Genomic DNA, 18,762 nt, shown 5'->3' on the forward strand with positions numbered 1-18,762 from the left:
CCTTATGCTGTTTAGGAGAAATGTAAAAATGTATGCAAAATAAAGGAAGGTTTCAGCAAATAATGAAAAAGTAACACCAGAATTTCCAGACTTCTTATGCTTAGTGACGGCCATTATTTAAAATTAATAATTAAAATTATAAAAATAAAAAGGGGAATTTGCTCAATCAATTTATAACTAGCAAAAAGTGTGAAATAGGAGGATCAAGTCACATGATCTCTCTTCCTCTCAGATGCTGGCCGGTTAAACATCTCATTTAAAACCTGCCTAAAACAGTAATAAAAACAGACATATTTCTTGCATACATTTGAAAATAAATATATTAACTATTTAACACTTACATGGTGATTTCTCTGCTTGGAGATTTCTATAGCTTATTCCTAACATTAACCAATATGAGTACCAATATTGGGTTACATATAAAAAATGTTTCATTTCGAGTGAAAATTACCAGCAGCTACACTAGCCCTCCAGATAGGTAAAACATCTCATAAGAAGTCCAAAAAATATTTAATGGCAGCTGCAGACCTTACATGGGTACCTCTCCAAATAATGCTACAGAGAAAAAGGGCAAACTGATAAATTAATGCATCATTAGCAAAAGGTGCAAATAATCCAATACAAGATCATACACAAATGTGTTCCATTTAAGTTACTTACCAGCCAGCAAAAGGGCCTAAATTACAAACATGCCATTAAAACCCTAAAAAAGTCATAGTTGCATACTTATGAAAAGCTATGTGTGAGCCATCCACTACTTACAAGGCACTTCCACTAATAATATAATATTTTAATCAATGAGAGTACACAATAACATGTTTCATTATAGTGTCCCTATAGTGCTTTGTTTCAATCCATTAAGCGATGTAAACTATAGGTATTAAAGGAAGTATGTCCCCAAGGCAAAGGAATAATATTCATAAAAGCTTTTATCTCTCTTCTTCATAGCAGTTTAGAAATAATAATGCTTCAATGATCTTTGTAATTCAGAGTAGTGCAGTTCACATGGTTAAAGAAACAACATTAGTAACACTTAACATCTAATTCAACTGAATCATGCTAGAAGGTGCAGTCTTGTACTTTGGCAACAACACCTTATAGTGCTGCAGAAGGGGCAAATTTAAAAAGTGAAGACAAAGCATATTCCAGGAGGAAATAATTTAGAATTCAGAGAGGGGCATGTTCTAGTTCAATCCTTAATTACAGTATAAAAATAAAACTGCCCAGAATTTGTGTGCAACATGCAAGAGCATCAATATTTTCCCTGCTTGCAAAAAAAAAATCCATTTGTTGCACCCCTTGCATTCTAACTCCATATAAACAAACTAAGTATAGACTTAGCGCAACATGGTTTATAGAAAAACAGTTTTGCACAATCATTTTGTTTGGGGCTTTAAACTTCCTTTTTACTACTTGATCTCTACCAGCCATCCACTGTGAGGATTTGATAGAAGTCAAAATTAAGGGCTAGATTTACTAAGCTGCAGGTTTGAAAAAGTGGGGATGTTGCCTATAGCAACCAATCAGATTCTAGCTATCATTTTGTAGAAGGTACTAAATAAATGAAAGCTAGAATCTGATTGGTTGCTATAGGCAACGTCCACACTTTTTCAAACCCGCAGCTTAGTAAATCTAGCCCTAAGTCTCTAGAGTGTAGTCACTCACAATGCCTAGGATCATATCAAGTCTAAACAGTCTTGGATGCTTCTATACTACTTACCTTCTCACCCAAAAATGGGAAAGGGAACTTAACAATCGTTTAACTTTTTTTTATACAGAAGGCCTCGTTTTTTTAGTAAGAACCAAGGGTCCAACTGAAAACTCCTCTCGGCATGGTATCATACCCAACAACTTTAACGGAAGATGTTCCACATATTTTCTCTCTTATGTTGTAGGTTTGGGGAAGATTTAGGAATCTACAAAACATATTTTTGGATATGCTCAAAAATAAAAAAGAATTATATGGTTGCAAGTACCCTTTGACTCCATGGTTGTACTACTATATCGTAATAAAGGATCACAGTTAAAACACCTTATTAATGCAGCAGAAGGGTTAACAAAAATCCCCTGGTAATGGCAGATTTTCCTATCTGAAGCCTTGAAAGTGAGAACAGATAGGAATCAAACGGAGGTCCAGGGTGATCCTCTTCTCTCTTACTGGAAGAAGATGGACAAGAAATAGTGGAATGATGTCCCAGTCCTACTTTATGAGCAATGCATTTTGACTCTCGGCAGAAGTCTTTTTCACGGCATATTATTTTTTTATTATTATAATTTTTTTCACATATAAATTTGGAGAGAAGATATTTCTAGAAGAAGGAAAGAAACGTGTTTGTTTAATTTAAAGAATAGTAAACCTTCATCTGTGGGAATCAAAATGTTGAATTTGATTCATATATACTTTTTTTTGACACAACTATCATTGCTCTTTTCTAAGTGTGAAATTTAAGCACCTACACTCACATTGTATTTCCATAGGTGGTTTGATATTCTCTAGGGTTTTTGTGATACTCTTCTCAGTGTTAGTAGGGTAGCATATATTAGGAACGCTTTGTAATTTTCAGGTCACTATTTTTCTTTTTAATTGTAATCTGTGTCCATTTTATTCATAAAATAACTTTGCCTGTTACTTACCCTGGCCACACATATGGCTGTTTGATTGTCTAGTTTGGATAAAAATTGTAAAATTAGGCCAATATTGTCACGTGACCAGCCAAACTGTTTGTGTTATTGTTAGGCCCAACTCTGAATGCCCTAATTTTTTTGTTTTGACCATCCATGTATGTGGCTAAATTGCCAACAGATTCAAAGATAGTTACCATACAAATCTATAACCTCATCGTGTGTGCACCATTATCACGAGGACATAATGAAAACTTTATTTATAATGTCATCTTACTAGTAAAATATAAATACAAACAAAAAACAAAATACTCTTATTCATAATTATATTTATTCATAATTATGATAATTGCTTATTTTATGGATGCGGATAACACATCACAATTCTTGACACAAATTTAGATATTTGATTTGTTTTTCTGAAAAATTACTTTTCTCTGCAGTCAGGGATATAGTTGATGATTAACAGAATACTCAGCAGAATGATACACACTGTGTACTATCAGGTTGTCCAGCAGCATGTGAAAGACTAATAGAAAACAACATTGTAATACAGGATAGGAAGTGTTTTAAATGAACCATTCCTCCCCATTGGTCGGCCTGTATTCACCACCCTAATCTATGACTCAATACACAGACAGTAGAGATCTGCCAAGACCTTATGTACAACAAAACATGACAAGGACTAGAACCCATCATCACCATTTATTTATATAGCGCCACTAATTCCGCAGCGCTGTACAGAGAACTCATTCACATCAGTCCCTGCCCCATTGGAGCTTACAGTCTAAAATCCCTAACACACACACACACACACACACACACACACACACACAGACAGAGAGACGCACACACAGACAGACACAGACTAGGGTCAATTTTTGTTAGCAGTCAATTAACCTACCAGTATGTTTTTTGGAGTGTGGGAGGAAACCGGAGCAGCCCCACGCAAACACGGGGAGAACATACAAACTCCTCACAGATAAGGCCATGGTCGGGAATTGAACTCATGATCCCAGTGCTGCAAGGCAGATGTGCTAACCACTACGACACTGTGCTGCCCAAAATGCTGCTTACTACATGTGAAATTAGTGAATGCAATACTTAAAGGTTTTTCCAGACCGTTTTTTATGAATTTTAGCATAATATTAAAACATTTATAAATCACAACCCAAGGAAATATAGGGAGAATGAGAATGAACAAGAGGTATTGTCAGGATTCAAACTCAGGGCTTCTGCAGACTGCTGGTCTTCTGATTAAGCTATTCTGGGTGCTGAACAGCTCTTTGCCTTTACTCTGTGTTGTAGCCCATTTTCAGTGATCTCCTGATGTTGCAGCATGTTCTAGCTCCTCCCCTTGACTTCCTATAAAAGATTAGCCTGATCTTATCTTCCTTGCCAGATTATTGCCTTACTATGTACTAAGGATGAGCGGGTTCGGATGTCTGGAATCCGAGCCCACCCCAACAGTGTGATTCCAAGTCAGATCCGAGCGATGTCCGGGTATTCCCGCTGATTCCGAAACTTAAAACGAGGCTCTGACTCATAATCCCGCTGTCGGATCTCGCGATACCCGGATCCTTTAAATTCCCCGCTTGCCGCCGCCATCTTCACTCGGGCATTGATCAGGGAAGAGGGAGGGTGTGTTAGGTGGTCCTCTGTCCTGTGCTGTGCTGTGCTGTGTTCTGCTCAGTCCAGTCCAGTGGTGCTGTGTCCTGTGCTCTGTCCTGCTGAGTCCAGTGGTGCTGTGTCCTGTGCTCTGTCCTGCTGAGTCCAGTGGTGCTTTGTGCAGTGCTGTGTCCTGCTGATTCCAGTGGTGCTGTGTCCTGTGCTCTGTTCTGCTAAGGGCATTGTTATTTCTAAATTATTCCAAAGTTATAAAAAATTTATTAAAAAGTTATAAAAAAATAAATATAAAAAAAATAAAATAATTATAAAAAAATTATACGAAAAAAAAAAAATTAGGTTGAAAAAAATAGGTAGTACTATTTCAATTCAAAGTCACACTACGTTAACTCTTGCAGCTGTCACTATAAATAGGTACTGCTGTATAACTACAGTCCAGTGGTACTCTCCTGTGCCGCAGATAATTTGTAAAGGCTTTGCCCAGTGTGTGTGGTTTAGGGGTACTCTCTCTTGTGCTGCATATAATGGAGTACCAAAATTTGGAGGATAAAGTAGGGAAAGATCAAGAACCACTTCCTCCTAATGCTGAAGCTGCTGCCACTAGTCATGACATAGACGATGAAATACCATCAACGTCGTCTGCCAAGGCCAATGCCCAATCTCCTAGTACAGGGCATGTAAAATACAAAAACCCAAAGTTGACTAAAATTTCCAAAACGAGAAAATTAAAAACATCTGAGGAGAAACAAAAACTTGCCAATATGCCATTTACGACACGGAGTGGCAAGGAACGGCTTAGGCCCTGGCCCGTGTTCAGGACTAGTGGTTCAGCTCCACCCAAGGATCTAAGCCCTCCTCCTCCCCCCTCTCAAAAAAATTGAAGAGAGTTATGCTGTCAGCAACAACAACAAAACAGCAAACAACTCTGTCTTCTAAACAGATGACATCACAAATCCCCAAGGTGAGTCCAAGGGTGTTGGTGGTTGATAAGCCTGACCTTCCCATCACTGTACGGGAAGAGGGGACTCCATCCACCATTTGCAGCACACCCTCTGCATATGCTGGAAGGATCACCCACAGTGTAGATCCAGATTTGGATAATCAAGGTGTCAATGTTGTACACCGGGAGGAGGCTATTGATGTAGCTGGCGCTGTGGAGGAACTTGATGATGAGGATGCTGATGTGGTTATTGTAAATGAGGCACCAGGGGGGGAAACAGCTGTTGTCCATGGGATGAAAAAGCCCATCGTCATGCCTGGTCAGAAGACCAAAAAATGCACCTCTTCGGTCTGGAGTTATTTTTATCCAAATCCTGACAACAAATGTATGGCCATATGTAGCTTATGTAAAGCTCAAATAAGCAGGGGTAAGGATCTTGGCCACCTAGGGACATCCTCTCTTATACGTCACCTGAATAACCTTCATAGTTCAGTGGTTAGTTCAGGAACTGGGGCTAGGACCGTCATCAGTCCAGGGACACCTAAATCCCTTGGTCCTGTTGGATACACACCACCAACACCCTCCTCGTCAACTTCCTCCACGATCTCCATCAGATTTAGTCCTGCAGGCCATGTCACCAGCCAGACTGAGTCCTCTTCAATACGGGATTCATCCGAGGAATCCTGCAGCGGTACGCATACTACTGCCACTGCTGCTGTTGCTGCTGGTAGTCGGTCATCTTCCCAGAGGGGAAGTCGTAAAACCGCTACGTCTTTCACCAAACAATTGACCGTCCAACAGTCATTTGCCATGAGCACCAAGTAAAACAAAATTAAAACAAATTAAACCAAAAGTATAATATAACTTATAAACACTACACTTGAAAGCTTGAGCCTTTAAATGAAAAAGTCACTCTTCATTGCACGAAGATTTACAACAGGGACAGTTTTTTTGTTCCCAAAGTCAACAAATAACACTTCGACCCTGTCTGTCTTTAACATACTTGATGGGATCTCAATGATGAATGGTCTGTACCATGGTTGGAGGAGGTATTGTGGCCCCGGTACCAAATTGGGTACCGGGGCCACTCCACTACGCAGTCCAGATAGAGGCGTATCAGATATTAAAAAACGTTGACTGTTGCTGCCAAATCCAAAATTAATCAAAATGACCTGTCATCGTCTAAAACAAGAGGTATTGACACGCTCGAACTACACCCTGTATATGCTGCAGAGGATGTAGGAGCAGGCAGCTGTGCAGTGGAATTGAGACCATTTGAAGGCGGAGGTATTGTGGCCCCGGTACCAAATTGGGTACCGGGCCCACTCCACTACGCAGTCCAGAAAGCTACCTCGGTGCAACGTTTTGGACTAAAAACAATATTGTGAGGTGTTCAGAATAGACTGGAAATTAGTGGAAATGATTGTTATTGAAAGATATTGAGGTTAATAATAGCGTAGGAGTGAAAAACAAACAAAAAACTAGATTTTAGCACTTTTTATGCTTTTCTAAAAATAAATCAGAACCAAAACCTTTCGTCAGGTGTTTTGGCAAAACAAATCAGAACCCAAAACCTCAAGCTAATCAGAACCCAAAACACTAAAAGTGCCCGGTGCACACCCTTACTATGTACCGAACCTTAAAACAGTTGACCATTTTTTGCTATATAATCCTCTTGTGGCCTGCCTTCCTTCTTGCCACTGGTCTCCTATTCAGTCTCTGGACTGTTACAGAATGATTGATCTGACAACAAATAGCTAAATTGCATGACAATTTAAAAAACAATGACTCTGCTGCTGCACAAATTTTGCACCCGCCATTGACAAATTTGTCCAAGTATGCATTCGGATTGATCAAAGACTAAGTAAGAGGGAAAATTAAAGATTAAGAGCTTTTGGAGTGGGCAATAATTTGCATCTGTTTTAAAGACCATGATAAGACAATCCTAATGTCTCACCTGAACCAATGCAAATTGATGTCATTAGAAAACCACTCAGTTTTAATTAGAAACAGAAACGTTGTGATGAGAATTTTGGGAAACTTTGTTTATATTGTGGCAGTCAAGGACATTGTACATTTGGCTACTCTAATAAGATTCGTAAAACAATTGCTATGAAAGACTTTAAGCAATGGATTCCAATACGTCTAGTCAATCAAATTCCATCTCGCAAGTCCCTTGGCTCATAGAAAATAAGACCCTCTGCCTCAAAAATATAATTTTGTTCTCCCAATAATGCTTTCTTCTGGGTCTTTTCTAATTGGCAATGTGATCATGCTTGACTCGGTTGCTGGTAGCAATTTCATGGATATCACCTTTGCATAAGAACAGTTTTGAGTCAAGGAGTAAACAAGCTCCTGTGAATTTGCAGACTGTAGACGGATCCCCTTTGTCTTCTGGGCCAGTACCTAATGAAACCAAGCAGTTCCAAATGACTATAGAACAGTACATTATGAAACTATAAGATTTGATTGTTTACCTAATTTTTCACATAATTTTGGGAATCCCCTGGTTGTCTACTCATAATTCTAATGTCAACTGGGATAATCACCCTTTATCCTTCCCTTCTGAGCATTGCAAATTAAACTGCCTATCTGGAACTGTGGTATCTGAAGTCTAGCAGGTCACTGAACTTTGATCTAAAGATTTGAAATTGTCTCCACAGTGAATTTTGAGATGTCTGTGACAAAAACAATGCTGATATATTACCTCCTCATCGCTCTTATGACTGTCCCAGTGAACCAGAGTAAAAGTTCTGCAGAAATGTCTGGATTAAAACTTAAAAAAGGCTTCAATCACAATTTCCCTTCTCCTGCTGGTACAGCCTTATTTTTGTTAAAAAGAAAGTCTCTATCCTATACTGGCCACCAAGTGTGCTTTTTGAGAATGGAGACTCAACTTCATCGCCTTTATATACCTGAGTCAGTACGAAAAGAAGTATTGAAATTAGTCCATGATTCCAAACTTGCTGGACATTTAGGAGCATATAAGACTCAAGAATTGTTAGCACGTTCCTTCTGATGGATGAATTTTAAGAGAGATGTTAAACGATATGTTTTATTCTGCCTGACATGTGTTGAAACAAGACTCCATGCACCTCACCACTGTGTTTACTTAAACCTTCAATTCCATCTCGTCCCTGGTGCTCTATCTTTATGGATTTCATAGTTGATCTACCTCCTTCGAAACGGATGACAACAATTCTAGTAGTAGTGGACCGACATACTAAAATGGCTCATTTTATCCCTGTTAAAGGAGTACCCAATGCTGAATAGACAGCAGAACTTATAATCCAGCAGATAGTCAGGCTTCATGGTATCCCTGATAATATAGTTTCTGATCGAGTTGTTCAGTTCACTTCAAAGCTTTGGAAGAGTTTTTGCACTGCCCTTGGGGTAAAGGTTAATCTGTTCTCTGCTTTCCACCCACAGTCTAATGGAGAAACTGAAAGGACTAATCATGCGCTTGAACAATATTTATGATGTTTTATTAGTTACCTTCAAGACAATTGGATAAATTTTCTACCCACTTCTGAGTTTTCTTACAATAACTCTGAACACAGTTCAATTTCCCAAAGTCCTTTCTTTGCCAAGATTGGCTTCTATCCGAGTTTATTCTGAATCTTCTAGTTTCTACTCCAATTCCAACAGTGACCGAATCACAATTTTACAAGAAGCTCAAAAGAGGCTTATTGAAAATATGAGAGAAGCTTAACAGCATTACAAACAAGCTGCAGGCAGACACCGTAAAGCTGTACCCAATATTCAGATTGGAGACCAAGTCTGGGTATCCACTAAAAACCTCAATGGATACCTTCACTAAAATTGGGTCGAAAATGTATTGGACTGTTTAAGATCCTATCCCAAATTAACCAAGTTACTTTCTGCTTAGAACTTCCAGCTTCTATGAAAATACATCCTTATTCCATGTTTCATAGCTTAAAATGTTTTATGACAACCCCTTTCCTGGTCAGATTTTGGCCCCACCACCACCAATCATTGTGGAAGGAGAAGGCAAATTTATTGTTGAAAAGATTCTGGAATCCAGAATCTACAGAAATAGTTTATATTATTTGGTGAAATAGAGGAGATATGGTCCAGTAGAAAACTCTTAGGAGCCTGCAGAAAATGTTCATGCCTCTAGATTAACCAAACTGTTTCACCTTACAACTCCTAACAAGCCTGCTCCTGAAATGTCCAGATTATGTACTGGAAGGTGGGGAGTACTGTCAGGATCCCAGGGCTTTTGCTTCTGTGGACTGATGCTCTGCTGACTGAGCTATGCTGGCTTCTGGACAGTGTCTTGTTTTTACTCTGTGTTCTATCTCAGTTTCAATAATCTCCTGATAGGCCAGCATGTTCTTGCTCCTCCATTGACTTCCTATAAATTTCTCTTGTGGCTGCCTTCCTTCTTGCTACTGGACTCCTATTTAGTCTGCAGACCATTACAGATATGCACCACAACTAAGATGTAATACCATTGGGTCAAATATTTGTAGGATTTCTCCTTTATATTATGCATGTTTTAGATTCAGCTATTGTGTTCCATGATTGCTCAGTGAAGGGAAGGACCAAGTATTTTACCCAAAACTTGAATGTATCTATTTGGGTCATGGTGGTAATCTGAATTTGGGCTCAAATACAATTTTGAGAGTTGGGGCAGTCTATTGGGGCTAACAAAATCCTTACGCTATAGTTAGCAGACATATTCACTCAAGGGGTTCTTTCTATTAAAATAAAGCAGCAGCAAATCAGGAAGCCAACTGCCAGTCCCAGGGTCTGCAACTACCATGGATCTGCTAGAACTGAAGTCTACTTGCTGGAGTTGACACTGCTAAGCTAGGAAGCGGAGTCTAACGTGCCTCTGATCTTCACTAGGGACCCCCGCAAGGAGGTTTGGTGTTTGTTGCATGAGATGCGCAGGTTGCAGCCCTCCAAGTTAGCTACCATCGAAGCAGTAGGTGAACAGGTGTAGTCCTGCAATCTGGAGTCAAATCTTGCGGGCAAACGAAGTACAGGATCAGGATCTGACAAAAGTGAAATCAGGAAGCCAGGAGTCAAACCCGAGAATCTGCACAAGCCAAAGGGCAATCAAAAAGCAGGATCAGGTAAAGCCTTGTTATTAGCTAGGAGGTCAGACAGGATGCAGGGAAACAGACAGGAACACTGGAGTTTAAGAAGACCTTGATACTGTGGCACCCTAAAAGTGCCAGAGCCTCCCTTAAATAGTATGTGAGACCTTTTGATTGGTTGCAGTGTAATCGGCGGTCAGGAAACTGATTGCCAACAGGAGGAGGTAATAGAATCCCGTTGCCTAACAATGGAGATGTGAGTGTTCTGCACACACAGCCGCCAGACGTCGAGCCAGAACAGGAAGCCTTCTCCTGTGCAGGAGGCACCTAATGGACGTGCGGGGATGGCGCCTGACAGCAACATTATGGTAAGTGACTATTATTACCCAAGGATCACTGAAAGTCAAAGCTGTCATGTAGAGACTGAAGAATGGACATATCTGAGTTCAAATTATATTTGCAGTAATCTGATCACTAAGGTACAAATGATTGAAAGATCAGTTTGTTCTCAATCTTTTTGCAACTCTTTGTGGTCAATTAGGTCCAGAGCATAGACTTCAGTGAAGCTGGAGAGATCTGGGTGGACCCAAACAGCATCCAAAATACAGTCTAGAAATCTATATTCCATAAATTGGATATATAAGAAATAATGCCCCATATTGAGCATTCCTGTACACTCTACAGTATAACAACTGTCTTTGGGTTGTCTGTTTCCCCATATAAATTTGTCAATTGCTGCCTATTGACCATCATGCATCCTCTTCAGGATTCTTCCATTAAATCTTCTATCTGTGATCTGTTTTGGAAAGGGACATTGAATGATGAAAGTTTATACTTCCTGGGAAGAATTACACCCAGGTAAGGTATACAGACATCCTTCTATGTAAACCCAAAGGTATATTGATGAAACTTTGTGGGCATTGCTTCAAAAATCTATATGTTGATATGGCCCAACAGCTGCCTAAATTTGTCAAGAAGACTAATATTGGTGGCTTGGCTCTATAAATTTAATAAAGAAGAGGAGCAATTAATCAGCATATAAATTAACCGTAAACATCCATGAATCATTAGAGAACCCAAAAATGTAATTTTAAGCTCCAACCACTTGTGTTAGGAGCACTATAGCCAGGTTGAAGAGCAAAAGTGAAAAGAGATTGCTCTTTCCGGTGCCCCTCTTGATCTCCAAGGGAGGGAGGTGGGTAATTGAGAGGTCACTCTAAAATGGGCTCTATTTTTCATATAAGTTTGTTTCTGAGCTATTTTCACCTTTAAAAAGGCTAAAGCATGCAGTTCAACCTTTTCTACAACTTATCATTATACCTTTTAACTTAATTCTGTGTTTACTGATCAAATTGATTGTTAAGTGTACACTATAGCTTATCTTTGTAAATTATGTTATGTTGGTGGCAATTTTGTCAAGTTTTTATATTTCAAAGTGTACTGTTATATTCCCCAAATGTCACCCTTGACAATAGGAGGACTGTTGCTTTGAACTCTATGGATAACATTTAGTGTTAGGGGTATTAAAAATATACTAATGCCAAAATGCGGGCTGTATATGCCAGCATTGCTCTTTTAATATTGGCATTGTGACTGGCGACATTGTGAATGTTGACAGTCACACTGTCAACATTTTGAAGCCGTCACCAGAATGGAAGTGTCAGCATTTAGCCTGCCGACATTTTCATGTTGACAGGATAACTGCCGACATTTTCAGTGTCTGAAATATGACCACATCTCATATAAATACATTACAGACTGTACAAAGAAAAGCAACTAAAACGGTGCATGGTCTACATCACAAAACGTACCCAGATAGACTAAAAGACTTAATATGTATAGTTTAGTGCAGAGAAGAGAAAGGTGGGATATGATATAAACTTTAAAATATATCAAGGGTTTTAACAAGGTACTGGAGGGAAACATTCTCCAAAGGAAGAGAAGCATTAGAACACGAGGACATGCACTGAACATGGAGGGAAGTAAGTTAAGAGAAAACTTGAGGAAAAATGACTTCACAGAAAGGATAGTGGATAAGTGGAATAGTCAACCATCACAGGTGGTAGATGCTAATATAGTAGTGCATTTAAACATGCTTGGGATAGCATATCCTTATACATTAAGGATATCCTTAAATAGAAATAAGAATTAAACAGGGTTGGAGGTTACCCAGTGGCGGAACTACCATTGGTGCGGCTGGGGCACATGGAGATAATGGGACCCGCTGCATGGCAGATACAGAGGATTGGGGGCCCTAGTTCCCTCTGCCCTGCATCGGGGCCCACAGCTCATTAGTTCCGCCTCTGGGGTTACCATAGGTTAAAAAAATGGGCAGACTAGATATGCCAATGTGTTCTTATTTGTTGTCAAATTCTATGTTTCAATGTTTAACTGTAATACAAGATTCAGTCCATGTAAATAAGTAATATAACAGTTGATTGTTACTTATCCCATTTTCACTGTCGGCAATCACAGTGTTGGTATTTTATCTGTGTCGGTATTTTATACATGTCTTTATTGGGATTTTCTCCATGTCAGTATTTACAATGTTCGGTATTCTCTCCATGTCTGTATACACAGTGTTGGGATTTTTGTGTATTATTTCTGTCAGTATTATGACTGTTAAAAATATGACTACCACCGGAATTTTCATGCACTAACTGATCCCCTAGGGCATTAACGCAGGGACATATTTTCCTAGCAGAATTATTTTAGGAAGGTAGCAGGAAAACAAAAAATTTTTTTTGGGGGGTGCTGCTCGCTTAATCCCCTCGCTTATCAACCCATGAAAGTTGGTAAGCGAGGGGCTTAAGTACAAGGGTTATTTAAAGTGGAAAAGCCCTTTAGATGTTTTTAAAAAATATAGTATAATTGAATACTGCAGTCATCTAAGAACAAAAAAATATTTTTGCAATGATTTTCCAACTCTTATTCATATCTAACTACACTGATGATATTTATGCTTTAAAGCATCTTTTGGCGGTTTTGAAACTGATGCACATTGACATTGATTTTCACCTCCAAATCACCGGATGTATTATCCAGCAGTTTGGAGGGCCAGCGATGTGTTTCAAAATACCTAAACTGCTGACAAGTGTGCACTATACACTATAAATGGTACCCCCAACATGAAATAATAAGTGTTGCCTCATCATAAATAATAATTGGCCTCATTAGCACTCAAATAATATAATGGACAATAATTTTGCCCTTTAATATAATGATTAATTAAAGTTGCCCTTAATATAATGAAGAATTAATTTTGCCCTTAATATGATGATGAATTTTATTTTGCCCCTTAACATAATGAAAAACAAATTTTGCCTTTGAGCAATCTCGCCTCTCAGAACCACCTAGAAATTTTTCTGGTAGCTCATTTGTGTCACTATTCCAGCAATGTTTTATCAATCTGTCCTTTCATACATCTGCCCAAAAAACATTGTCAAAAATAGGTGATTTTCAAAAAACTAAATCATGATACATTTCCCCCTTAAGCTGAGGAATAGTTCACCTTATTGGTAGAAATAATAGCAGTGTATTTTCAACATAAGCAGCATAATATATCCACTATAATCAATTCACTCTCTACTTGACCTCTGGTTCATTACACATTCACCTCTAACCCAGACAGTTTTATCACTAATATTTCATTATTTAGACTTCAGTCATAACTATTAAGCCAAAGCTAAAAAAATAACAGAAAACAGCTCTATTGATATATTACAAAAATAAATATTTTACTAAAGTAAAAGTAAACAAATTTAGCTGTGTGGTGCACACAGGTACATTTAGCCACAGTGATAAATGGCTCTGTCACTGTGGGTATAAGCAAGATACAGTTCTCCAAAATTCCAGCAGCAACCATTACTACACACTGCATAAGCTAAGCATTTCTTGAACCACCCCAAATAAAAGCAGAATATTAATTTATATCTTGCATAGCTCATCTAAATTTGGAGAATTCTTGTCTCCTTGCTATCTTTGGGCAAAACCCTCCATCTACCAAACCAGTAAAACTGCCATTGTTTCTTTCCTTGTACCCCACAGTCTCAGAGTTACTCATCTGTGGTGATGAGTATATATGTATATATTCCCATATATGTATACAAAACAAAAAGAAAGTTGTCAGCGCTTATCCTTTAAACTGCATATCTGTGTGTGTCTAGCAAAATGAAAACATGAGGTATTAGTTCATATTTTGATCAAAAGACTTAAGCCTGCATCCCAACGTCAAGGGTACCTCATAATATGCAGGTCCTATGGATACCGCTGCTGAGAGTGGAAACTTGTCCTAGCGGATATGCAGAGTAAACGTAGAAAGTCAATAACAGATAGGCATACCGCTATTCAGTAGAACAGTCTGTCCACAGGAAGATGCAGGGACTGCAGAGACGCTGAACGGCAGAGACGAGTGTAGGAACCACAGGTGAGTAGATCCGGTAATCAGAGTCCAGCTGAGGGCACAGGCAGGAAACAGGAGACTGTAGCAGGTATGGAAACCAGCGATGAGTAGCACAGGGAATCCACAGGAACTGAAGACACTAGTAGTACACAGGAGACAGTAGCGGGTATGGAAACCAGCGATGAGTAGAACAGGAATCAGCAGGAAACTGAAGACACTAGTAGAACACAGGAAACACCTTCAGAGACTCACAGGGAATGAGACTCAAGATCAGGCAATGAGGTAATGAGCACAGGTGCCTTAAATAGGGAGAGTTGCCTGATCAACCAATTAGATTAAAAGCAACAGTCACAAGAGTTCTTGGGTGCTGCGCATGCGCAGTCCATCAGGATGGGGGACGGCCGCGGTTCAAGATAGGTGCCGGCACGAAGGCTAGGGAGCCATGCACCAGCGTAGAGGCACTCACGGTCCGGTGAGTGACAGTACCCCCCCCTTTTAAAGGTGGGCACAGGACACATGGAGCCGGGTTTGCCCGGGTTCTTGGAATATAATTTTTTTAGAAGAGCTGGGGAGTTGAGATCATCTGCCCGGATCCACGAATGCTCCTCTGGACCAATGCCCTTCCAATGTACAAGGAAACGAAGAACTCCTCGCAAAATTTTTGCGTCTAATATATGAGTGATCTCAAACTCCTCCTCTTGATGAACTTGAACTGGCTGAGGTGCTGAAGGAGGAACAGAGAAACGGTTGATGATAAGAGGCTTGAGTAATGACACATGGAAGGCGTTGGAGATACGAAGGTTCTTAGGTTGTAGAAGTTTGAAGCAGACTGGATTTATCACTTGAGTGATCCTATATGGACCAATGAAACGAGGAGCGAACTTCATAGATGGAACCTTCAAGCGAATATTTTTGGTAGAAAGCCATACACGATCTCCAATCTTAAGTGGTGGAATAGCCCGCCTCTTTTTATCCGCAAAGGACTTGTATCTGGCAGATGTCTTCTTTAAACAGGTTTTAACCTGAGACCAGATATCTTTGAAGGTCTGACAAACAGTCTCCACAGCAGGAACTTGGGTGGGAGGGAAGGCAGGAAATTCCGGGAAAGACGGATGGTGACCGTAAACCACAAAGAATGGACTTCTTGAAGATGACTCGTGATACATGTTGTTATGGGCGAATTCAGCCCATGGGAGTAAATCTACCCAGTTGTCTTGGTTGGCTGAGGAGAACATCCTAATGAAAGTTTCAAGATCTTGATTGACTCTCTCGGTCTGTCCGTTTGATTGAGGATGGTAGGAAGATGAGAGTGATAATCGAATACCCAAGGTTTTACAAAGGGCTCGCCAGAATCTGGAAACGAATTGCACTCCCCTATCCGAAACAATCTCAGAAGGACATCCATGAATTCGGAAAATCTCTTTGATGAAATGATCAGCCAGAGTAGGTGAAGAAGGTAAACCGGTTAAAGGAACGAAATGTGCCATTTTCGAAAATCGATCCACCACTACCCAGATGGTATTACACTTTTTACTTGGAGGAAGATCGGTGACAAAGTCCATACTAATATGGGTCCAAGGTTTGGACGGAATGGGTAGTGGTTGCAGTAATCCCGCTGGTGTTCTGCGGGGAGTTTTAAACTGGGAACACAGCTCACAAGTGGCCACAAAGTCTTTGACATCTTTCCTCATAGAGGGCCACCAGTAGCTTTGAGAAAGGATTTCTAAGGTCTTGCGTTCACCCGAATGTCCAGAAAAACGTGAAGAATGAAACCAAGACAAAATTTTCCTCCTAAGAGATGGAGGCACGAAGGTTCTCCCAAATGGTAGCACCTTGGTGGACGAAGTGGCCAGAGACACACACTTGGGGTCTAAAATAGAGTGGTTAGGACCATCTTCAATGTCTGAGGACGTCACGAATGCCCGAGACAGGGCGTCTGCTTTTTTATTTTTGGAAGCTGGTTTGAAGGTTATAATAAGTTCAAAACGGGAAAAGAAAATAGACCATCTTGCTTGACGGGGATTTAAACATTGAGCTGATTGTAGATATGACAGGTTTTTGTGATCCGTAAAAATGGTTACAGGATGACGAGCTCCCACCAGTAGATATCTCCACTCCTCTAATGCTGCTTTTATGGCCAACAACTCCTTGTCCCTGATGGTATAATTCCTCTCCGCGGGTAGAAGACCTCGGGAATAGAAGGCACAAGGATGGAATTTTTGTTGCTCCGATCTTTGGGATAATATGGCCCCTAAGCCAACATTAGAGGCGTCTACCTCTAGGAAGAAGGGAAGCGTCACATCAGGCTGTCGAAGAACAGGAGCAGAAGAGAAGGACTCTTTGAGAGACTGGAAAGCTTGAAGAGCCTCGGAGGACCATATCTTAGTGTTAGCCCTTCTTGCGGGTCAGGGCCACTATAGGAGAGGCAATGGACGAAAAACCTTGAATGAAGCGTCTGTAATAATTCGCAAAACCTAAAAAACGTTGGATTGCTTGGAGAGTAGTTGGCTGGGGCCAACGTAATACAGCGTTCACCTTTTCTGGATCCATCTTAAGACCGACTCCGGACACAATATATCCCAGGAATGGAATCTGGGATAACTCGAATGAACATTTCTCTAATTTGCAAAATAAAGAATTTCTTCGGAGTCTAGAAAGGACCTCTGCCACCTGTTGATGATGAGTGGGCAGATCCTGGGAAAAAATTAATATGTCGTCCAGATAGACGACGACACAGACATACAGCAAGTCCCGGAAGATCTCATTCACGAGACCCTGGAAGACAGCGGGGGCGTTACACAAGCCGAAGGGCATAACTAGATATTCATAATGACCATCCCTGGTGTTAAAAGCTGTCTTCCATTCGTCTCCGGACTTGATCCGGATTAAATTATAGGCACCTCGAAGATCCAACTTGGTAAAGATCCGGGCTCCCTTAATGCGATCGAAGAGCTCGGTAATTAACGGAATAGGATACCGATTTTTGATGGTAATGGCATTGAGTCCACGAAAATCTATACAGGGGCGTAATGATCCATCTTTCTTCTTTACGAAAAAGAACCCCGCTCCAGTGGGGGAGGTAGAAGGTCGAATAAATCCTCGCTGGAGGTTCTCTTTAATATACTCAGATGTAGCTTGAATCTCAGGTAATTAAAGTGGATACACACGGCCCCTCGGAGGATTCTTGCCAGGTTGTAAATCAATCGGACAATCCCATGCCCGATGAGGAGGAAGGCGTTCTAATTGAACCTTATCGAACACATCCGCAAAGCAAGCATACTGTGGGGGGAGACCCAGAGGACACGGTGAAATGGAAGACTGCTGTATTTTGAGCGGAACAACTTGAGAGAGACAACGATGACATTCGGGACCCCAGGAAGTGACTTGAGGAGTGTTCCAGTCAATCTGAGGGGAATGAAGTTGAAGCCATGGAAGGCTTAGTACGATGGGACTGGTAGTAACAGGAAGGATCAGTAAAGAAATTTTTTCCTGGTGTAAGGCTCCAATTTGAAGAGTCAGTGGAGACGTACTTTGAGTAATGAGACCATTAATTATACGTGACCCATCGATAGCAGTAACGGCAATAGGTACCTTTAAAGAAATCACTGGTAGAGACCATTGATTCACTAGGGAACTAGAAATAAAATTTCCGGCAGCTCCAGAATCTATAAGTGCTTGAGAGACAAAGGATTTGGTAGCAAAGGAAACGGTGACAACAAAAGCACAAACTTTCACATTCGTAGAACATGGAGAGGACTCCAGGGACCCTAACCTTACCTCTCCAGAACTGGTTAGGGCCTGGCATTTCCCGACTTTCTAGGACATGAGTTCAGCATGTGAGTAGAGTCAGCGCAATAGATACAGAGTCTATTTTTCACTCTTCGTTCTCTCTCTTATGATGTTAGTTTAGAGCGACCTACCTCTATAGGTTCTACTGGAGGTTGAGAATGACGAACTTGAGATACTGAGCGAAGAGGCGCTTTGCAGGAAGTTACTCTCTCGGAATCTCTCTCACGAAATCTCATGTCTACACGATGGCAAAGGGAAATCAAATCATCCAAGGAGGAGGGCAATTCTTGAGAGGTCAGTGCGTCTTTAATTTT

Source organism: Mixophyes fleayi, chromosome 9 (assembly GCF_038048845.1).
Source record: "Mixophyes fleayi isolate aMixFle1 chromosome 9, aMixFle1.hap1, whole genome shotgun sequence".
NCBI classification, from domain to species: Eukaryota; Metazoa; Chordata; class Amphibia; order Anura; family Limnodynastidae; genus Mixophyes; species Mixophyes fleayi.